The sequence below is a fragment of the Molothrus ater genome, chromosome 3, assembly GCF_012460135.2.
Source record: "Molothrus ater isolate BHLD 08-10-18 breed brown headed cowbird chromosome 3, BPBGC_Mater_1.1, whole genome shotgun sequence".
Taxonomy (NCBI): Eukaryota; Metazoa; Chordata; class Aves; order Passeriformes; family Icteridae; genus Molothrus; species Molothrus ater.
The window spans coordinates 14,160,673-14,184,513 of NC_050480.2; the positions used below are offsets into that span (position 1 = coordinate 14,160,673).

The following is a 23,841-nucleotide window of genomic DNA, read 5'->3' on the forward strand; positions in this document are numbered from 1 at the left end:
ACATACAGCGAACAGAACAGAAAATATTTTTCCCTGAGTCCCACAAAGGAATATGTACCTGACAGTGCAGGAAATTTGTGCTTTGTCCAGGGATTTTACTGGCTATTATTTTCTTCTTCTCCCAGGGATGTCACAATGCCAATGGAGTGATGAAGCTGTGAGTATAAACAAAATGTGACTCAGATCTGCTTTAGGACATGTCTATATTATTAACGAATTTAGTTGTTGCTAATTATTACATTTGAGCTCATTCTCTGCTCATCACCAGACATACCTATCAGTTTTACAGCAGATAGCACGTGACTGGATTCAGCCTCCTTGCAAGCACAGTGAAGATGCCATCTATCCCAGCAGCAGTGAAAGGATGAGGTGGCAATGCTTGATTTTGCCCTCAGCTGTCCTGCTGTGAACTAGAGCTCATCCCCTAAGTGAAGTTATGCCTGCAGTATAAGCTGTGTGTGGGCTGTGAGGATCTGATCTGTTGTGTCTTACAGTTTGTGGAGCAGTTTTGTGTTTCCCAAATTGGAAGGGGAGAAGGAATCCTGTGGTAATGACTGCTGTCTGAGCCCTACTAAATTAGAGCTACTTATCTAAGTACAGCACTTGGCTGGTGCAGTAACTGGAAATGAATGATCCAGGTTGTTTATGCTTATTTGCAAGACCACTTCCTTCATATAACAAGATTTCTGCTGGATCCAAACCCTTTTTGTTCCCAATATTATTGTAGAACAGATTCTGATTTTCTCCTTATCTGCTGCCATATGCAAGCCACTAACAAGTACTAGGTGTACTTCTCACAAGTGCACAATTCAGTGGAAGGGCTGAAGTCATGGCCAAAACAACTTACTTTATTTGGAGGGGGTTTTTCCCCATGTCTTGCCCAATTCTATGACAGCTTAGGACACGTAAAATTATAGTGGGTGATGTCTGAAGGTCGCAACATGTCAGGTAGTATCAGTGATGATAGTTCTTGTCTGAGTTTATGCAGAATACATTGGTCTATACCTACCAGATGGTATTCTCAGGAATTACGGTATAAGACTTCATGTACCACACACAACTGCATAAACAGGTTTACAAACTAACCCTGTAGACGCTGCGTTGGCAGAGATCTGGGTTGGTGTCACTCACTACTTGCAGCACCACCACTGAGCTCTCCTGGCTTCATTCCAGTTGAGGGAACTCAGTGAAACAGAAGAATCCCACCAAAACATCTGAAAGGGACTTTTGACTTTATTTTTTCACTGCTGCTAAGGCTGTTTGAGGTGTGTGGAAAATATCTTCAGCTCTGAAGAATGGTACAGTGTAATATGATAACAAACTCTGTGAAGGTTATCAGTGATATAATCAAATCTGTCTGTGGGACAAAGACACTCACTGTACAGCTATTAAAACTTGTTTCTTCTCTGCCTGTTTTCTTTCAGTGGCCATTATTTAGAACTGAGCTGCAAGGCACTGGAGCAGAAAGTTAACAATATTTTAAGAGTAGCTCTGTCCAAAACCTTGTCTTGAAAGAAACCACATGCTCTTTTTCTTGTGGGCTGCATGAATAGCAGATCATGAAGCCATTTTAGGGAAATTTTCTTCTGCTTGAAAGGTCAGACATCTGGAAAAAACCCAAAACAATTGAACAAAAAAAGCCCCAAAGAAACAAACAACCCCCAAACCAAACCACCTAAAAAATACCACCAGACTCCAAAACTTGCCCTTTTAAAATTTCTTTGAGCTAGTCACATTATTGCAATGGCAATATATAATATCTGTCTTGTCCCTTAATAAAATGTGCACCTGTATCTCAGATTGATATCCAGCATTGATTTCTTGTGTATCACAGTATTATGTTTTTAATTCCTTCCCTTGGTGTCCATGCAGCTTCAAAAAAAGGCCACATATAGGACAGGAGACTTTTGGTGAGTTTTGAGGCCAAGCTCTGCCAAGGCAGTGCTTGTGATTTCAGCAGCATTATGGAAAAGTGAAGAGGGTGCAATGTTTTTCCAGGTTTGGTACAAAGAAGAGCTTAACACCTGTCCCCAGCATGTGAGCAATCCTTCCTGGTGTGGCACTGCTATGACTTTTGTTTCCCAAAGCAGGACTTGTGCAGCCCAGTGTAGTGACAGCCAGCTAGACCATGACTACTGGAGCAGGACTGGTCTGTGAATGGTGCCAGTAATAGCATTTGTACCATGGAAGTGACAAGGTCACTTTTGCTCTGCTATGCCAGGTATGACACATATGTAAAGCAAGAGTCATGCAAGGCTCCCTGAGGCATGCAAAGGCTGATGGAGAGTCCTGGGGAAGTGAAGGACTGTTCAAGATCCCAGAACAGGTTGGTAGTTCAGCTAGCAGTAGAATTTGGAGAGGAAACTGCTGCTATGGCAGCTCTCCTATTGAATTTCTTTAATTTCTTAAAGCCAGGATTTTTCCTCTAGACCCAGAGATTGTTTTGCTTATTAAATTGCCTGAGCAAGAGATCTTGGTTTTGGGACCCATTGAGTGCTTTTCCATTCCTTCCATAACGTGGGCATATGTGGGTTGCATCTGCTAATTCCTGGTTTGTACTTCAGTGATGCATTCCCAGACCTGTGCTGGGCTGCTTCTTAAAGGTGATGGTATTGTTGACCATCTCCTTCTTCTGTGTGAAAATTCAGAGAATGATAAAGGGACATCCTTTCTCCCCAGCTGATAGGAAGTGGTTGTGAGGTACATATGTTTTTGGGTTTTTTTGTCAGCTGCTGTCAATATTAGAAATGTAAAGTTCTGTTGGCATGGTATTTTTGACAAATAGACCCCTGTATTCTCCACTGTTTCCTGCTTCCTCTTCCACTGTGTGGTTTCACAGCAGCAGCTGTTGGTGGTACCTTTCTGTTGTCTAGCTTGTGATGTGTTCTCAGTAATTATGTGATCTCTGAGATAAAGTAGCTGAGATAAAAGGTTGGAATTTGAGAGTTTGCTCTTGACTCAGTTGAAATCAGAAGAGTTTGATATTTAGTATGACCAGAATGTGAAATATGAGTAGTGATTTTGCAATTCTGTAACTTTGGTGTACAGAATCTCTGCCTTTTTCGGCAGACATTTAGCTCTATTTCAGTGCCTTCAGGAGCTGGAGAAGTCACTGTGTCTCTATGTACCAATGTTGGAACTCTAATGGCCTACTTTGCCTTTTTATAGATGGCCACCCTTCATGTCTCAGAACTTGCCTGGCTTTGGCTCCTGACCATGAGGTCTTGTCATTCCTTTTCCACTAGATTAATGAGACTTTTAGTACCAGAAATATTCCCCTTGTAAGCATGGATCATATCCTCTGATACATTTAATAGAGTTGAGTTCCATTTTCTTACCCTAGTTCAGACTCCCTGGCTTAAGTCACTGTGACTTCCAGCAGCCTGCATCTTCATCCCTGCTTTTCAAGGTGTGGATAATGACACTCAGGGTTATGCCTTCCTGTTTTCCATCTTGTGGTTTTTTGCAAGGAAGCTGTTTTATGCCAAGGACATTTTCCTTATGATAGCTTTGAGGAGTTTCTGGTCTGTTAGTTCTTGACCTGGGCTGGGAATTTGAGGTGGTTACTGAGATATAAATAGCAAAATTAAAATAAGTACATTTGAACTCAGAGCTTGCTATGTTCCCCTCCAAGTTTTAATTCTCATTCAATTAAGAAAATAGCACATTCCCACACTGCTACTCAACTTGAATTAAAACATCAAAATGTAAATAATATTTTATTAATTTTTTAGTTACTAGGAAACACATTAGGGACAAGCCTTTCAGGTAACTTTCTAAATTTGCAATAGTGATGATCTGAGAGGAAGTGATTGTTTGCCATGAAGTAAATTATGCATTAGAGGAGCCTTTTAATATTCTTATTTAACATCCAATCTGATATATTTATTGGTCTACAGAAGCTGTAGTACTGTAATATGGAAATCAATTAAAACTATGTTTAAAGTGAATAATAGGTACAAGCACCAGGACTTGTGACAAAATGTATGTGTCTATATATAATCTACCATTTCCTTGCATCTCCACTCTGCAGTGCCTGATGCTATTTTAAGACCAAAAGAAACCTCTCTGGGCATAGAAGTTGCAGTAAACAGAGTAATTTGGCTGTTAGCCTGTGTGAGCTGCAGATGATGCATGACTTCCATTTGCTCTTTTAAAATATGCCTGCTTATGCTTTCGCCAAGCACACACAGAAAATCTCGGAAGAAAGGGCAATCTTCACACAATTCCCATTCTCTGGCGAAATGAGAACTCCTTGATCAGGATTGGAAAAATAGGTGGCAGTACCATACAGGAGCCAGGCAGCTGGATTTTCTTCAGTATTCCAGAGGCAGCAGCTTCCAATGAATGTTTGACTCTGTATGTTTGCTGTGTGTCATTTGTAGCAGTATTTTTCAAGCAGAAAAAAGCCAAGGATTCCGTTGCTCCAAAAGCCAGTACCAACTAGAATGCTTGGGTGCTGAAAGTTGTGGGGGTTTTTCCCCTTTTCTGAGGTACCTAAATAGGAGCCATCCTCCAGAAAATACTGCCCTTCCTTTCCTGTTGAAGGGGTAGCTGGATCCTTTTATCTGCTCTCTATAAATGGCAGGTCAAAGAAGGTTAAATCCTTCCCACTGGCTTGGATGACAAAGTGGCAAAGTGACTCTCACTTCTTCAGCTTCCTCAGAATCACAAAGTTATGTCTAACACAGATGCCCTGCATAATGCTGTAGCACAGAAGGTATCTGCTGGCTGTCATCCTGGAAGAATCCACAAGGAAAAGCAGGAAACTGCTGTCTGTGCTACAGGCCCTTGGATAGAGAGCACTGACACGCCCACATTCCCTGTGGGTCTGGCAGGGAGCAGGCTCCATGACTTTCCACAGAGTACATCATGTAGCAGTGGATATAGCAAAACTATACCCAGCCTTCCTTGCCATTCCTTGAAATGGAATTTCCTCCAAAATTTGTCCTAAACCAGGACACCCCAGAATTTAGGAGAACATCTGTACCTGTCCATCTCCAGCATCATAGAACTCTTGATGAATTCTCAACTATGTGGGCTACTACTTCATGTTTTTTCTCTTTTCCATTGGCCTATTGTAAAAGGAGGAAAAAACAGACACGTGCAGGCAATACCAAGTCTGTGGTCAGGAGTAATTTGGTATGGGTTTTAACATGGCATGGAGGAGAGGATAGGAAGACAATCTTTTGCTGGCTTCTTGTGTTTTAAGCTGGGAAATCAGAACACTAATCCTAGGAGTCTCTGAACCCAGTTTCTCTCACAGCAGCCCCAGCATATCCCAGAGATATGTGGCAGATTCTGTCTGCATTCTTCTCTGTTCTGATTCATGGCAAGACTTAAGAGATTTCTGCTTTTGGTTCTTGGTTCAAATGTGGTATTTATGGTTGGGTTTCCTTGTAAAAAGAGCTATGCCTTTAAAGGTTATTTTGGGGACTTTTTTCCCCCCCGAAGTAGACATATTACAAGAGTATCTTGGACAGTTTCTTTTTCAAACTTGGTTGATTGTAAAGCAAATGATGAGTTTGAGTGCAAGTGATACTTTTCAATTTGTATCTGAATTGAGACCAATTCATATTCATATAACTGTGCTACCTCAGTCAAATTAAATACAGGTCCCTTTCTTGACCTATCTTCTTTTTTAAAGGAATAAGACAAAAATTCCCAAGTATGTTGGCAATGGAGAGAGATGGGGAGACTGACTCGGTGATCAGAATCCAATTTTATTGTAGGATACAAGCGCTTATATATTATTTCAGGGAGACTAGTAATGTATACTACAATGATTAGGTTAAAATCACATACACAAACTTATGCATATAGCAACATCTCTTGCTTGCAGAGTTTAATGGGATTTTCTTTTAATGGTAAACCCATTTGATTTAATCTTCTTGCAATAGAAGTCTAATTTTCAAAGTTCCGTTTGCTTTTGACAAGGCATCCTGTTATCAAATCTCTTATGTTAACCAGGTCCAAAGTCCATCATCTGTCTTGTGTCCCCCAACATTCCAACACAAGTAAAATAAGAAAGACAGCAATGCCTTTGTCACAATGTTTGCCCAGAGTTCAGGTCACTTGAGATATTAATCTCTAAACTAGAATATTTGTTCACAAGTAGACAGATGGAATTTCCTCCTATTTGTCATTTTTTGTTCATCATTCATAGTATTTATAGGTTGCACAGAATACAGTATCATCATCATCCCTAGGGTCCTGTTTTATAAGTTCACTAAAATTAAGCTTTGAGAGTTTTCCAGCCAGAACCCAGAGTTGAAACCAGGGTCCCTTGAAGGAACACAATAAAATAAATAAATAGAGAAGGATTCAATAAATAGGGAAGGATAAACTTTCATCTTAAACTTACATTTCTAATCCATGGAATTTTTTTTTTTTAATTTTCTCTCCTCAAATTTCCCTCCTCCTTCCCTTCTCCTTAACCCCACACATCTTTTTGAGCCCTGGTTTGAAGTCATCCATATAAACTACAGACCACAGTTGCCCTTCCAGATGCACTGTGCCTGTGGTTCAGATTTTGTGGTGGTGGAAGAAAGAGGAAAACAAACCAAAACCCACTAGTTTTGGAAAGCAGTTTTCCTGCTTACTTTCTTTGGGATTGCCTAGCACACCCTCAATAAACAAGACAAGGGAATGGTGTCCTTTGCATTCAAAGTATGTTGGGAGCTCCATGATAATTGCTGAGGGCAAATAATGAAATAACAAATGTTCTTGGAAACAGATATTAATTCATCTTATTGAACTACCTGCCCTTGTGCATGGAAGAGGGGATGTGAAAGTTGCACTGTTAGCCAGGTGACCAGCAGACCTATTTCTGGCAGAGGTATTTAAGCCAAAGACACCTAGAACAGAGACCATGAAGGGCTGTTGCTTAAGGTAAATTTTTTCAGTGGTGCTAGTGACAACCCTCTTCTCCTCTAGTTTGTAACTCTTTACCTAGCAGATAGAGAGCAGACTTTATGACCATCCCAGGAATGGGATCAATATATAGTTCATTGTAGCTGCTTGCACAGCTCTGAGGCAATATCTGTTTACCTCTTTTTTTTTTTTTAATGATTTAGTGAATCAGAGACAGATGGTTGATGTAGTCACAGAGATGTGAAGTAGGAAGAATGGTTGAGGTCATTAGAGGCTGATAGGTTGCTAGGCAGGTTGGCTGTATGAGGCACAATAGGAATTTTAGCAATATCTTCTAAGTCTTTAGCATCTCTAAGTCCTTCATCTTCTCTCTTGCTTGCAAGAAGGCTGGACCCACTCATGTGTTATATGCTGTAAAACTGATATGTGGCAGGCTGCAAAACTGGTATGTCTGGTGCTGAGCAGAGAATGAGCTCAAATGTAATAATTAGCAAAAAATAAATTGGTAATAATATATACATATACTAAAGCAGATCTGAATCACATTTTAAATCATTAGCGACCACTGTGTTGGGAAATTTTAGTTTTCAGGCTTACATTTTGAAGGTCACTTGTAGACTGAGCATCCTAAGTGGCTATAGGATGTGAAACCACTGTTACTTGTTGGCTTGCTGGTTTTGTTTTCTGATTTGCTGGGATTTAATCCTGGTGGGTTGTACTTGTTGGCTTTTTCCTGTATACTTGTCTTTTTCAACAAAATGAAAACTTTTTTGTGCAAAGAATATTATTATATAAAAGACTTTTTGTATGGGAAACTTTCTCCTATCTTTAAGTGGGAAGATTGGTTAATAAATTTTAAAAATGAAGATGGAATTTTGTATAGGTGGTGAGATGAATCATCGTATGGGAGAGAGATTACAAAATGCCATGGGATTTTCAAGCACAATTTCCAATGCAAGTTGCTCTACTTTTATCTTATTATGAGAAGTTTTAACTTGTAATTTCAATCTTCTGGCCCCAGAGCACTCCAGGCTGTGATGCGATCTGTTTCCAGAAGCAGAAGATGGTGGTAGAAGCAGTGAGTACTTTCATCAGTTCTTGAGTGATTCATGGGAGCTGTTAGCTGAGTAGTTTTTTGCCTTGGAGACAATAATTTACATTCCTGGAACTGCTGTTGGGTGGCCACTCTGTTCTCTGAAAAGGGCTTGGTAGTGGAAGCACAGGGGGAAAATGAGGGTCTAGAGACAGGCTCCTGTAGAACAGCTGGATATAAACAAATGTTTGTCTGTGGCTGAAGAGAACAGTGGGGGAATGTGGGCAGGTGTAACTGAAATCTCCTCTGCCCTACAGCACTGGAGACCTGATAGGGCAGGAGCAATTAATTTAAAAGAGTGGGGAAACTCACCAGTACAGGACAGAAAACTCTTCAGGGTAGGATTAGTTCATAAAGTAGGATAGATTTTCTTTTGCAGTATTTCTTTTCAGATTGTGTTTTTAGAACAAAATGAAAATTTCCTGGGGTTTGAGTATTTTCTGTCTGTAAATCGTGATTTTTTTGATTGCTTTTTGTTTTACTTACTGGATGTTTCTTTGCTATCTTGTGATATCTTCCCAGTAGATGGTAAGCTTTGTAGTGTGGGAATGACAATAGAAATGCACATTGTTCTTGAATTCAGTATTTCTGGGGCAGCATGTTTTTATGTGCTGAAAGGGAGGCTGACTTAAAGGAAGTAGAAAATAGAGGTATACCATACTCTTCTCAAAATCTGAAGGAAAAATAAGCATTCCCTCACAGAAGTCTTACATATTTATGGTACCTGGGTTTGCTTGAGTTTTTAGATGTTTTGAGGGTTTTTTTTGAGGGGCACGCATCTTTCTTTTCTCATCTAGCCTTTAATTTACACTATTCTTTATCATGAATGTCATACGATTCTGCCTATCCTGGTTAATCTTACCAAAGACTTTGCAAGGTCATCTGGGGCACTCTCTGCACTACCTTAAAATAATCAATTACTCTCTTAGTGCTATGCTGCAGTGACCATCTTAAAAAAAAAGAGAGAACTTAGTAGAACACAAAGTGACAATCCAGTCTATTAGAACAAAATCCCCTAAAAAAATCATGACATTTTGGGGATGTATTGGAATTCTTGTAATGAAATGACTTATGACAACAGCTAAAATCCTAGTTTAGGATCCCATTAAGTTCTGTTGACTGCAAATTTTTGGGATTTTTAAATTTTAGGATTATTATTGTATGCTACAACTAAATTTCACTGCTATCCAGGATTCTGGGTCAATACGGAGTCTCTTCGCTAGAGGACAATTATTTTGTTCTGGACTCCTCTGCTTCTGAATAGCTTAGAACTCACAGCTCTACTTTCTTAATGTATTTGTCTTAGTTCATGATAGTAAAGTAAAGGTTATACATTCCAAGAAGGCTTTATATTTTTCCCAGCTGTGAAAAGAACTTGTTTGATAAGAACCTGAATTACAGAAGGAAGGACGTAAGAATTAGATTCTTGCTTTGGCTTCGAGGTCTTTGTTTATAACTTCACAGGCTATTGTGATTTTTATTGTTAGTAATATAGATACTATTTCATGTAACTAAATGTTTATTTTGATTTATAGTGCACCCTGGATTGTCAGCTAGAAGAAGATATGCTGAAATTAAAAAATAAATTATAGAGGAGTAAGACACCATGATCCTCACATAGCAGTATCCATGTTAGAGCCATTAATATCAAACTATAATTAAGGAATCAAATTAAGTCGATGCTGGCAATTGAAGAGAGTATGCTCATCTTGGTAAGTAGGAATGCACCTATTAATTGTGTAATGCCAAACTTCAGGATTTATCCTCTATCTCCTTCCGAACTATATACAGGCATCAGCACTATCTAAATTTTACTAGCTGTGAAGCTGGTCTGTTTATCTATGGAAACAATGGAAAATTCTGGTTGTTTTTGTAGCAAAAATGCTTTTTTAAGAATACAATGAAGAATGTAATTTTTGCAGATTAGACCTTCTGTTGTACTCTTCAAAGAATATTTTTCTATTATTGCTACAGGAAAAAGTAGATTATTAGACTACAGATGTCTGAATTGCTTCAAAAGCACAAATTCCTTTGTTGCCTTATATGTCTGTTACAACTGTTTGGGTTTTGTTCTTTCTTGGAAAAAAATTTCAGATGAAGGCTGATAAATAATAGGAAGAATGCTGATGGGATATTCATGAACTGCTCTGTCTGGAAAGCTTTGAATTTACTTTGTTACTTCATAACAATATGAAAATCTTTCAACTACCAAAAAGGCTAAGAAAGTAATTCTGCAGTGATTTTAGACTTGTATTTTTTTAAAAGTAATTTTCTAATATTGTACCTTGAAAACTCCTCTGCATTATAGAAGAATATATATTCATGTGTGAATAAATAGTATGCCCCACAAGAGGAAAAAAGTCTGGAGAGCAACATTTGGTCCATAAAAGATAAACAAGTGAGTGGGTTTTGTAAATCTTTTCAGAAGAGAACTGGTGTTCTTCTCCAACCTAAATACAATGACAAGAAGAAAATGTAGTCCAAATAGGTTCTATAGCCAAGCCTAGCACTACAGGAGAATAAAGGCAGAGGACAAATACACGTGTAGCAGCACATACTTTCATGAACCACCACTGCACTCAGATGAATATACATGTGTTTTATTTACATAGTGAGAAAAGGAGAGCATATAGACTACTAGCTAGGAGGATTTTTTTTTTTTAAATCTACCATCATGAAATGCACCTAATATTTCAGTACCTGGTACCTTACTTGATACCTTAGTCCCTGGAACTGTCTCTTACACCAAGCCTGCACTCTAAGGAGGTAATGTATTTTCAGGACTGGATGTGAGAGGGGAGGTGAGAAGACCTTCTTTCTGTTCCTCACTCTGTCACTGAGCTTTTTGGTGAACTTGGAGCAATTGTTTAATTTCCTTGTGCTTGTGAGAAACTTAGTTGAAAATCTTGTATGTTAGAGATGTGTAATCCCTACCTAATATTTATGGATGCAAATTTACCCAAAGCTGTGATCTCCTTGTATGTGCAGCATCTAAAGAATTGTATGCAGTAAACTGGGTTTGGGTGTGTTTAATGCTGACACACTGAATTTGTGCAAGTCTTAGCAAGGAATTTTAGCTTGAACTGCTCTTATGAAATAAATGAGTCCTATTACTTCTATTTAATAGTATGTACAGAACAGTTTAGGGAGAACAGTTAAAAATGTAGCAATCTGAAATGAGAGCAGGATTTAAACTCGTTTGCTCAGAAATTTGTGCTCTAGATTTAGCTTTGATGCCAACAGTCAGGCACCTCTCTTGAAAGTGCAAGAGGATCCCAAGGATCCCTGCAAGCCAGGAATTTGGTTTGGACTCTCTTGTAAAAGACAGTGTCTAAGCATCTCTTGCGATTCTTTTGAAACGGCTGATGAGAAGAAAACACCACGTGCAGAACAAATGACCCTCTTTCCCCAGCCACCCCATGCCTGTTGTCTCAGCTGACATGTGACCAGACCTGAACCTATGGAGACTGTGAGCTTTGGAGAGATAAAAGGACAAATAATGCTGTAGGGAGAGGAAGCAAATCAGATTTTTTGAACTCAAACATTGCTGTTACTTCACTGGTTTTGAAATCTTAACCTAATGTAAGAAAAATAAATCATTGTAGAACTGAGGCAAAAGAAGGGATTTACAGCCCAATGTGAATCAAGTGCAAACCACAAGGAACTTCAGCACAAACCCTGGCAAAGAGATCCGTTTCCAAGGCATGGGATGGGGGATTTATTTCCTTTAATACATTTCCTATGCCCATTTGACTTGACAGGAAATCAAATGAAAATCGCATGTAGTAGTAACAGCTCAAGAAGTAAATCATTGATGAAGAAAATATAGGAGAAAATTATTACTTTCACAAGATTTATGCATTTTCTCCATTCCCATTCTGCCTCCCAACTATGCACACTCTTCAATCTACTTAGACGATTAAAACCAAAAGAAGACAGACAATTGCAACACCTGCTAAATCCAGGGGAAAAAAGGGGTAGAATGCAAACCCCCCCCAGTTCCCAAAAAAAAACCAAAACAAAAAAAAAAAAAACCCAAAACCAACAAAAAAAAAAAAAAAACCCACAAAAAAAACCCAAACCCAAACAAAGAAAAAAAAAAACAAACCAAAAACCAAAAAAAACCCCACTAAAATCCCAAGTCACCATGAATGGCAACCCAAATAAAAAGCCAACCCTTGTGCCTCTGGAAATGAGGCAGGTTTTATGAGCTTTTCCCCTTCCTTAAACAAAACAAATAAATAAGTATTTTAACAAGCCTTCTTAACAAGGAAGATGGTGGTTGTAATAATATCCCCCCTTCACCCAGTGCAGAGGATCTATTCTGTTTCCTTTCACATATGTGGCAAAGCTCAGCTATTTCCACTGTGGGAGTCTGTGTCTCTCTATTACTGGCTTCTACTCTTTCAGTTCCAAGTGTTTTGTTTTTTTATTTTTAAAGCTTCAGGATCCCAAACTTATCGGGAGAGGAAATAGATCAAAAAAAGGAACTCACAAACAAGGTTAAAAGCACAAATAAAGATGAAGAGAGAAATGGAAAGGGGAGGAGAAAAAATGGGGGGGTGATCAGTCCAATTTTCTTTGGAGAGGCATCTCATTGTTGGGGCTTTCTGCCAGTGTTCCAGGGCTTCAATTGAAAGTGAATTTCTTTTATTGAATTCTATCCAGAGATATCATAACCTCAAAAGGCTACTATTACCTACAGGGTTTTAGATGAAACCATCTGAGTGTGACTGTCTAAATGCAAGAAGTCACAATTGTTGTTTGGCAGCATGGGACCTGCCAAAGACCCTCTTTCCAGATAATTGTTTACATAATCCTTCCACCCACCCTGTTGAGGTGAAAACTTCCACTGCAGGCCTTTTTACCTCAGCAGGTGCAGAGCAAAACAAAAAAAAAAAAAAAAGAAAAAAAGGTCAAAAAGACATGGTGAACTCCACAAAGCCATCCCTTGCCTTGACAAGCAATATTTAAACATTGGGTTTTTGAATGTGCATTGGAAGGCAGTGGAAGAAATCTAGGTTTCAATTAACCAGGTTACTCCTCTTGTAGTAATAATTAGAATGACAAGTCTTGTATTTGCAGGGTGCCCCGAGGCAGGAAGGAATGATGAATCTGACTCCATCTTCTTAGAAGGCTAATTTATTATTTTATGATACTATATTAGATTAAAGAATACTATACTAAACTGTACTAAAGAATATAGAAAGGATACTTACAGAAAGCTAGAAAGATAATAATGAAAACGTGTTACTCCTTCCAGAGTCCTGACACAGCTTGCCCGTGATTGGTCATGAAGTCAAAACAATTCACATGAAACCAATGAAACAACCACCTGTTGGATAAACAATCTCCAAACACATTCCACATGTGAGCACAACACAGGAGGAGCAATGAGATAATATTGTTTTCCTTTTTCTCTGAGGCTTCTTAGCTTCCCAGGAGAAGAATCCTGGGTGCAGGGATTTTTTCAGAAAATATGACGGTGACAGGCAAGTAAAAGACCAAGTTGTTTGAAAAGACATTTAAAAAAATGGAGCCCCAAACCTTAGCAAAACCAGCATTCAGAAGGTGATTGGGAAGCTGATGAAACACACCATGCACTCTCAGCTTTCTCTGACAATGTAAGAGTGAAACACAATCACTGCTGGTGGGAATTGCTGTCATGTACCCCCACCCTTCACTGGGTGAGGTGATGGGGCTGAGAAAACTTGAAGATGAGTGGCATCCTTCCTTCGGCTTCTGGAGGGCAACATGTCAGCAATCTTAATAGAGACATCTGAAGTTATTTGCTAGTTTGAAAATTTTGGCTGGTCTCCATAGATATTATGATAGTGTATGTGTATGAATGCACATTTTCAACAGATTTTGGGGTTTTGGCTGCTGATAGACTAACTATGTGTAGAGCCCAAAGTGGAGTTGTAATGATACTCCCACACTTGCCAGGAGGTTTTGATGTAAGAGGAATCAATGTATGGGATGTATAGTGCATGTCTTTTACTGAGGACAAAAGAAAGTAGCAAAAGATTAGTGGTTGTGTTTTGATACAAGCTCCACTCACAGACTGTCTGTCAAGGGGGCAGAAAAGTGTACAGTGAAAAGGGGAGGAAGTCTTAAAGCATGCAGTAAGAAGGCTGCATGAAACACTTGGGGGAGGCAAATGGAAATAAATTTGACAAAGGTCTGGTAAGAAGAAAAATACATAAAAGTGGCATGTGGGAGAAAGGGATGGAAAGCCCAAATGAGGTACATTTTCCTTGTGTGCAGTTGCAACACAGCGGGGTTCTAGGTGTGGGGGGGAGCTCTGGTTGACAGTGACGCAGCAGTGAACAAGCTAGTTCAGAAATCTTTTGGGAGCAGTTTGAAATTGGTGATCAAAAGACAAGCTGCACTTTGACTGCACTATGTGGGTGAGAAGATGTCTGTCTTATGATTCACTGCTCAGCAAAATCCCTGGTGGAGCTGAAAACACCTTTAAAAATTCCCTTCAGTGTCAAGCCTTTCTAGGGGGAAAAAAGGAAAAAAAGAGTAAATGAAACATTTTTCTTCCATTTGTCTTCAAGCAGGAGAGACAAGATGTAGGTGTGACAGTGATCCATTTGAATTCCTCAATACATCCACAAGTACTTACTTGTAAGTTTTGTGTAACAGAGGGCGAGATCAAGATAAGACGTTTGATGAACTGTTGATGAACAGTTCATGGAGCAAAGTGTTTCAGACCACATTTAGGACAGACCCGTGAGTGTCAGATTAGTGTAGATAAGTGGTGGAATAATGGATGTTGCGTGGAAAACAGCATTAAGTCTTAGAACATCCCTAAGTCCCCAAAAGCCAAAATCAATTTTTTTACATACCAGGCAGAAAACAAAACTGAGGAGTAACTTTACTAGACAGGAAATATGTGAAGGAAAAGATGGTACAAAGGAGAGCATGGGTACCTTTAGCTGTCTGCAGGGAATCTTAATTTGTAGAACTACTGCACGTTGAAAGGTGTTCTTGATTTAAAACTTTCAACTCCTCTCTTTGAAACTTTTTAAGTGAAAGAAATTATGCTGGCAAACCAGAAAGGCTGAAGAAAATGGAAGAGAAAAAGAAAGGAATGCTCTGGTTATGTGCCGGATTAAAAAGATATACTTGTAAAATAACTTATGAAGTTTGGGAAATGTAATGAGACAATGGTATAAGGTCAGAAAAAAACTTAAGGGAAGTTATAAAAATGATTTACTTTGAGGTTCTGTTGGCAACGTCTCCTCAGTATTGTATTCTCTATCTAGACCCTGCTAATTCATCAGACTGCTTAGAACTGGCCATTTGCTCCAGATCATTCAGATGCATCAAAAAGAGAACAGGGAAGAATGCTATGCAGGGAAACTATGCCCTTAAGGAGTTACAGATTATTGATGGTAAAATGCCCCCATATTTTAGGACTCCATTTGGAAACTTTGGAACATAGCCTTCTTTAAGACCATTTCAGACAAAAACTGATATCTGCTGTCTGTAACCACAAGCAATGGAAAGACTGTGACAGTGTACAGAACTGCATAGTGAGATGTTTCCTGGGAGTAAAAAGCTGTAAGCTTGTATTTCTTAATGCTGAGTAGGATTTTGAATTCTAAGTGGAGAAATATATTGATAAGCCCTCTCATAGCGCTGTAGTAAACTGCAAAATCCAGTTCTATTGGAAGTTAGTCAATATATAAGATATGATAGCATATGGAACAGATGCTGGAGTTCTTCTGCAAGAAGAATACTAATTCTGGATATGTGCCTGATCCAGATGTCCTTTCATAAAAACATGAGTTGCAGTTATCATCTTGGAAGCCATAGTAAATCCATAAATATAATAACAATCAGCAAAAGCAGAAAACGTATTAGTGCCAAATTTGTAAGGCATTTGTTGCTCTTTAATTCTGTATTTAAGCGGGCATAATTTTGTTGATTGTGCCTTTATTTCTGTCAGGAGAGGACTTTAGCATTTGCTAATCTTTTCTAATTAATGAAAACAATCATATCTCAATTGCAGTGAACTGTATGAGCTGGGTAATGAAAGTGTTAGAAATCCAAGAGAGTGAGTTTGTGTGAAGGAGAGCTACTGAGTAACTCCACCTGTCTCTCAGTGGGGAAAACCATTATTTTTCTGTGGTAATCTGGAATATGAAGATCAGTGGTTTTATTTTTTGTGAAGTGTCTCCTCATCAACAATAGGAAAAGATGTTATGGCAGAGGATGAGTCAACTGATTTCACTGACGGGTGCAGGTTTACTGCTGTGGGCTGGGAGCCTACAGGTGTTAGTCCCACTGATGTTCTGTCTTGTATTCACACAGTAAGAGCTGTTGGAACTTATAAATACACTATTTATTTGTGATATACTTCCTCCCCCAATACATTATGTCAGGCTGTAATAATTAAACATGATCTGTAAACATATTTTTGAACAAAAGGATTCCTGGCAGAAGAAAAGTGGTATTTTTGTATTATGTTAATTGTTATCAGGATAATAATTGATATATTTTCCAAGCCACTACCTGTTACACTTGTGATCTGTCAGTGGAAAACTGGAATTTCATGAGGTACTGCAGAAGTTCATGAACTTAAATAAGTATATGTCCCTTGGAAATGGATAGTTTTGGTTTTATTCTCCTAAAAGGAGGAAATGAAAATTTTTTTAATGGAAAAGGTTTTCGTGAAACTACTTGTTTCAATTGAAGACCTTTCTCACTTAGAAAATTCCAGCCCATGAGTGCAATTATGAATTAATCTTGCCCTCACTGTTATTGAAACTAGTGGTGTTTGTTGTGATTTTATCACATGACACAAAATAACATCTGTAGCATTTCAGCAGGTGCTTGCTGTAGATCTAGCTCAGCTATACTCAAGTTCAGGTGCTCTCTGCAGGAAGTGTTTAAAAATAGGAATGAAGAAAAAATCACAGGTCACTAACTCGAATGAACTTGGATGCTTATTTCTTGTCTGGCAGTGCTGACAGGGCAGTTGAGTGTGGAGCTTCTTGATGGTTGAGTCATGGCTAAATGTGTGTAATTTTTCCTGGCCCCAGCAGTGCATTTGTGTAATTTCTCTCCTTCAGATTTTATAAACCAATTTATTTCCAGAGGGTAGAACAAAACTCCTAATTTCAGAAATTGTAAATCTAAGAAAGAATGCACTGATTTGTGGATATTCTTACAAATCTTTCATCAGTATGCTTGTATATTTCTTGATACATTTCTACTCAATAATTTTGGGAAGACTGTGCAGAGAAACATTCTTCTGTATCTCAGGATAAAATATTTCAGTGTCACTGAATTGACAACAGCAGGAATTTTTTCCACTGTGTTGATTCTGTACAGAATAACTCCTGTTTAGTAAACTATTTCACAGCACAAAAGGAAATACATATGGGGGATTCCAACATTTCTGTGTGAATCTATCTGGGTACTTTAGTTTCTGAGGAAAGAGCTTAGACATGCAGTGGTGGAAATATAAGTTGAAAATTATGTTTTTGCTTATACAAGAATCTCTCATCTGCTGGACTACAGGGATTTACTCACCCTTGGGAATTATCACAGCAGGTGTCAGCTTTCAAAAGTGAGAGAGGACTGGAGGACTGAAAAACTGGCATTTAATATTTTTTCTGTTGGAATTAGGTTGAGCTGATGTATTTTGACCTATGTCAGAGGCTCTTTGCTATAAATGGTTCAGTTACAGAAAAATGTAAAGGACAGAGGTAAATCTCATGGCTGGTGTGCTGGTACTCTCTTTTGTGGTAGAGATAGCCTGGTCCTGTCTTAGCAAAATGACAAATTGGTTTCATTAATTCCTTTTCATCACCACTGAGCTTCAAATCATCAGGGAAATGTCATTTGGTTTCAATTTTGTTTTCAAAAAATAGACAGCAACACATCTCTATATCTGCCAACAAAAAGAGTGCGTGATAGTGCAGTGACAAAAGATGTCTGAAAATGTTGCATTAATTCTTCTTGTCTAGTGGAAATATATACTGGGGCAATCTTCAAGTGAAACAATTCAGTAGGAAGGGTTGTCCTTAGGATGAAAAGGGCACTTCTAAACCCTGGCCTGCACAAGCCATCAAATAGAGCCAGGAGACACAGCTTCGCACTGAGTAACACATGTTGAGACCTGAGAAAACAGGACTCATGGAGTTTCATGGCAGCAGGTTACTCAGCTCATTTGATCATAATTCAAACCATTTGTGTGACTAATGATGCTCTCAGATGTTTGGCAGAATAGACTAATCAGATGTTTAACAGCAGTACAGCTTCTCTGTGGCTGACAGGGATTCTGCTTCTGACAAAGATGCAGGTCCACTCTCTGTGCATTTTCCTTAACTGTGTAGTTCAGTAGCCTTTCAGCAGACCTATCTCTAAAACGAGTAGTTCAACAGGAAGAAAGAACATGCTTGGGGAAAAGCACTCTTGATCAGTTGCTGCACATCTGGTTTAAAGTCTTAAGGGTGAAACTATGTACCAAGCCAGCCTGTGTCCTGCCAAATCTGAAATGGCTGTGAATCAAATAGTTTCACAGATGAATGCCCTGTGGTTTATAGGTGTCTCCTGAGAGATGAATGATGAACCAAATGATACAGTCATAGCAGTTGGGTTGTTTTTTTTTTTTTAACATTTCAATCTCTCTTCTTTTTTTTTCTTTTTTTTTTTTCTCTTTTTTTCCCCTTAAGGGAGGACCGATGAGACCTACTGGCCCCTAAAATACCTACTGGTATTTTAGCCTAGATCCTCTGCTGTAATTAAAAGGTGCAGCTCCATGGTTATTAGTGCAGCTGCAATAGTTGATATTAGTAAGGAATATAGTTGCCTGATGCATTTATAAACCAGATTTCCTCCTTGTATTTAGAGAAGAGCTAAGCAAAGTCATATTGACTGACTTGATTCCAAGTCAGAACTACTATTTAATAGGAAAATTGCAATAAAGGCAATAGTACAGAAACACTGGCTTGAACTGAAAGAGTCAGAATATGACCTGACACCCTGTTGGCTGGTCAGGGTGATGGTAGAAGTCTGATTAAAATGTGGCTGCAATCCCATTGGAGTGATGGATGTGGTTCTATCAAAGCGGAGATCCTGTAGAAATGTCTTTCTCTGGAGGTCCAGTGGTGGTTATCGAGAGCTCTTGTACTCTGGGAATCCAGTGGTAGGTGCTGCCTGTGCTCTTCTGAGCCTCAGATTATATCCATGTAGGAATGTTTGGTTCTTCCCCCTGGGCAGAACATCTCACAATAGAATGATGTAGTTCTGCAAGTCACCTGGGGAGACCTTGGTGGCCCCTTAGCTAAGATAGCCCTATGGAGGGAGTTATCAGAGCTGCCTCACGGAGAAGATAAAGAGCACTGCCCCACTTAACAGCTTTCCTAGACAGCAATACATACTTTTGGTTACATCTTACATTGTAACCTAAGACAGTCTCTAAATGTGAAGATCCAGCAATTGCTACAAAGGGCTCAATCCTGTTGATAAACTACTGAGCATGTAGAGAGGGGTTCAGGAAATTGGCCATTATAGAAAAGTTTGCATTTTCTTTTTTAACATCCATGTTGTAGGGCCCTGAAAATAGTATTTACACTAAAGTTGCTGATACCACCTTGTTCAACATCTTCAAAACTGTAATATTAATGCTGTGCAGGTACACACACTGTCAAAATGTATTACTTTGTCCCTGGAACAGAAATCACAGGTACAGTTAATGATGACTTTGGATGAGTGCAGAAGTGCTTTAAAGACAAAGAAATAGGTTAGCCGGATGACTAATTTGCCAAGGAAGCAATTTTGTCCATTTATGGGATGGGTTTTCTTATTTTCAAGTTTTAAAGATTCCTTTAAGTTTCAGTGCAATGTGTTTTGAAGGAGTGTGTTTCCAATAGAATTAGTATCCCTAAAGGTTTCTTTTTGCCTGCTGTTTCTGCTGAAAACAGAAAGCACTGTTTCTGCTGAAAACAGAAAGCACTGTTTCTGCTGGAAACAGTGCCTAGGATTATTTATTCATCCTTTTATTTGGTTCCTGATACCCTTTCCAAGGAATAGCTGGCTGCAGAACCTGGGTATAGTTTGCATACTAATAATTTCTGTAATTGATCTTTTCAGCTTTCTTCAGCCACTGTGGAAGGTTGTCAGCTCCTTCTTTGAAGTTAAATAATGATCACACAAGGAGGGAATCTGCAGTAGGAGACAGGATCTCCCTGATGCTGTAGCAGAACAGCTTCCACATGCTGGCATTCTCCTGTTACCTTATGTGGTGTTACTCAAGTGAGCTTGGAGTTAGAAAGCTTTGGTTGCTGTGTATATCTTGGAGGTCAGGGCAGTGCAAAGATATTTCCCCAAATGGAGGAAAAACCAAAAAGGCAAACACAGCACTCTTTTCTCCTTTGTGTCAAAAGTTGGCATATTTTCCAGGCAACTGCCTGGCATTCCTCTACATTATTTGCACTAGAAGGGTTATAAAGTCTAAAATAGACTTTAAAAAGTCTAAAATAGGCTTTAAAATCCTCTTTCTCACTTGATCATTCACAGACATATTCATATAACTGAAAACTGCATACAGGAGAGGCTGGACTGGCATCTTCTGTTGACCTGGCTGGGGTTTTGGATTAGCTCTTAGAGTCAGTCTGTACAGTCAGATACTCATTGTATAGGATGAGTCTTTTCCTCCTCGTTTTCTTTCCTCTCACTCTGCCAGTATGTTTGTAATAAAACCCTCACATGCCAGCTTTTGAATAGATCAGGCTGTCTTTATTTCTTCTTTATTTTCCCTTTTTATCTCAGTTTCTCTGCTCTTGTCTGTGAGTACTATAGCAAAGCTCTTTGCTCTGCTGTAGTCACCCTTAACCCATAAAATAAACTACTTTTAAAAGGGCAGGGAAGAAATGATAATAGATGGTCTAATAAAAGATACTGTCTCTCTCCACAAGCCTTCTCTCACTTCAAAACAATACAGCAATGTGATAAAATAAACTGCTGTTGCCATGTGTTTTACTGAAAAACCCCTCGCCCTTTCCCAAGTGGTGACACAGTCACAGTTGTGTTGAATTTGGTATAGCTGAAGCCTGACCTTTAGAGCTCTTAGTTTGGAAAATGATTCTGGGGTGTTACTATCAGTATTCTTTACTGACAGCCAAGATAATTTCAGTGAGAAAGGAGTAAAAAAAAATTGTATATATATATATGTATATACACACATACAGATACATATATATACATGTATATGTACATATACATACACCCTGTTATTTACTCATGTCATCAACAGAACATTGTTGCGGTCTTGCTCATTTTTCCTTATTCTTCTGGAATGGGTCTTACTGAAGCAACAGGCTGTGGGAGGACATTCAAGAGGAAAAAGGGTTTTGTGGTTCCCTTGTCAATCTTGCTGTTAAGCTGAAGTTTTGTTTGCATCTGGTTCATAGTTAATGTGCCTTCATGTGAGAGTAGCACTTTTATGGCACATGATTTGGTTCAAGAGCCAGCATTGCGTAGCATGTTGGGTTTTTTCTTCCTTTTTTACTCCTCTCTTTCTAAGAATATACTTAAGGCTGGGAAAACAGTGGTTTTTGGGTTTTTTAACATTTATTCTTAGTTGTGTATTTGTAGCAGCTAAGAAGTCTGTTTATCAATCACAGCAGGAGCAGGGCTGTGATTTTAATATCTGTTAGCAGCCATGGTACACTCTCTGCATTTGTCAGTCAGTGTTTATCTAGACTTGCTAACATGTACTGAATTCCTGGTTTCTACTGTTTTTCAGTTCTGATGTATGAAATAACAGTTGATTAAAAGTATATTTTCAGGGGGACTACTTTCTAAATCAATAAGCTACCTGGGAACATTGGTTACTTTTAATCATAGTTCGTCCTGATGTGTCTTGGGCTAACACTGAGGGTCAGTGAAAACATCTGTAAGCTCTCCAGGCTATGATATTCTACTCTAGAGTTTCACAAGGTGCTCCTGTACTGATGTGACTAGCAGGGGTATCTTTGTGTTGATACTAGCCTAAAAGCTTCATACTTGTAATCCCAGAGGAAGGATTTAAATTGTAAAAGAAAATGTCACTCTTATTTTTATCAGTCATTCTCATGTTGCTATTTGCTTTTCACATATTCCTGGTTTTGTTAGTGACATTTGGAGCTGGGGAGCATCATCTGTGACAGTAGAGATGTCCAGTAGTGCCTTGTGAAAACTGTCCAAACTTGAATATTTTATCCCTTTTCTTCCTTCTGCACACCTGAAAAAAAGGATTTTTTTCCTTAGGAGAGAGGCTTTTTTATCAGGGCAAAATAATATCTATTCTTCAACGACAGCAGGAAGCCAACTAACTGCCTCCCTTGCCTAGTTTTATTGTCTTAAGCCTGATGATAGATTTGGAGCTGTACAAGCCTCTGACATCAATGCAATTAGTTCTTAAAAAGTCATATTGTATGAGAGTCACTATTTTCAAAAGAGAAAAAATTGTTCCCATGTAAGTAACAAACAAACTTACATGTGTCTTTGAATGGACTACACCCACCTTTACAGTTGTTAGATATTTACTAAATAGTTTATCATGGCCAATCTGGAGTATTTTCATACCACATCCATCAAGCCTTACTTCTGAATGTAGAAGTTATGAGGTGGTTGAGAGAAAACCCACAAGTGACTAGATTTGGAACATGCATGGGTCACCAAGTGTATGATCATTTGGGGATTTCTACCCTTTTCCTGGCATTAGCCAATTTGTTCCTTCTGCTTCCTATGTTCTTCTTATATAGTATTTTTTATTTTCTTTCTTTTCCCTATCTGCATTGGGATTTTCTTCGTCCAGCATGATGCTGCTGAGACTGGCTTGTGGTGATTCTGGGCTTTTCTGGTACTGCTCACTGAGATAAAAACTGACAGCCTGGGAGCCCCCTCATGTGCTCCAGTGCTTTCAGCCTGTAGCACGGAGCAGTATGTCAAACACCAGCAGGCCAACCCCTTTTTGTTGGATTAGCCAGTCAAGCATTTTGTGCTGCTGAATGTCATCTGATGTAACATTTTGTTAAACAACTTCTAAAGGTCTTAACAATATGACATATGGGCTATTGAGTGGATGCTTTAATGGCTAAGCATTAGTTTGTTTTTGTTTCATAGTGTTTATTGTTAGTTAAGTACCGTTTAAATAAACCAAGCTTTTCCCTCTCTCTTTTCCAGCACAGACACATTCAAGAGCGGGTTTTATTCTTCTTGTGATGGCTGTATGTTTCATTCTGTCAGGCAGACATGATATATGGTGGTCTCATTTCCACTCCGTTTCTGCCTCACAGGATATGAACCCAAAGTCTAGGTCATGCCTCTAAAGGTTAAAGTGTGCCTTGAGGATTCTGTCTAGCAGATACTAGAGATTCTAAGAAGATAATCTATGGCAAAGTAAAATTTGGAATAAAATTTTTTTGGTAACCTTCTTTCAAGTTACAACCTTTATTGCCATTTGTCCTGTCTCTGAATTTAATTTCTGTAACCCTTAACGCTCAAGCCTGACTGTTGTTACAGTTGAGTCCATGTGAAGGCAGCAGACTGGGGGAACCCTATTCCTTCCAATGGTGAGAAATCCAAATAATGCATATGCATGCAGGCAGTCCCTTTGGCACAGGTGGAAGAACTTAAAAACTTCCTTTTAGCAAGAAGCAGTCAGCTGCCTGAAATCTCCATGTGCCATGCTGGGTAGACCTGACCAGTTTGGACTGAGATTATCTCCAAAGCAGGTGGGTGGACAGGCAGTGGTGGCTGGCAGGCAGACCATGCTGTATCTGTAGCTGATCTAGAGACTTTTTCCAGATATGGTCACTGATTTCTGCTACCGAAGTATTAGAGGTGCCTTTTGCTTTTGGTAACACTGA

At 38.9% G+C, this 23,841-nt stretch overlaps 1 long non-coding RNA gene across 1 annotated transcript; it reads left to right on the plus strand.

Annotated features, from left to right (window-relative positions):
• The first annotated feature begins 2,299 nt into the window (after positions 1–2,299).
• On the plus strand, positions 2,300–9,672 carry LOC118684534 (uncharacterized). Its single transcript, XR_004979857.2, has 3 exons — positions 2,300–2,326; positions 7,895–7,951; positions 9,502–9,672. It is a non-coding gene; the product is annotated as an uncharacterized LOC118684534 (long non-coding RNA).
• The last annotated feature ends 14,169 nt before the right edge of the window (positions 9,673–23,841 follow it).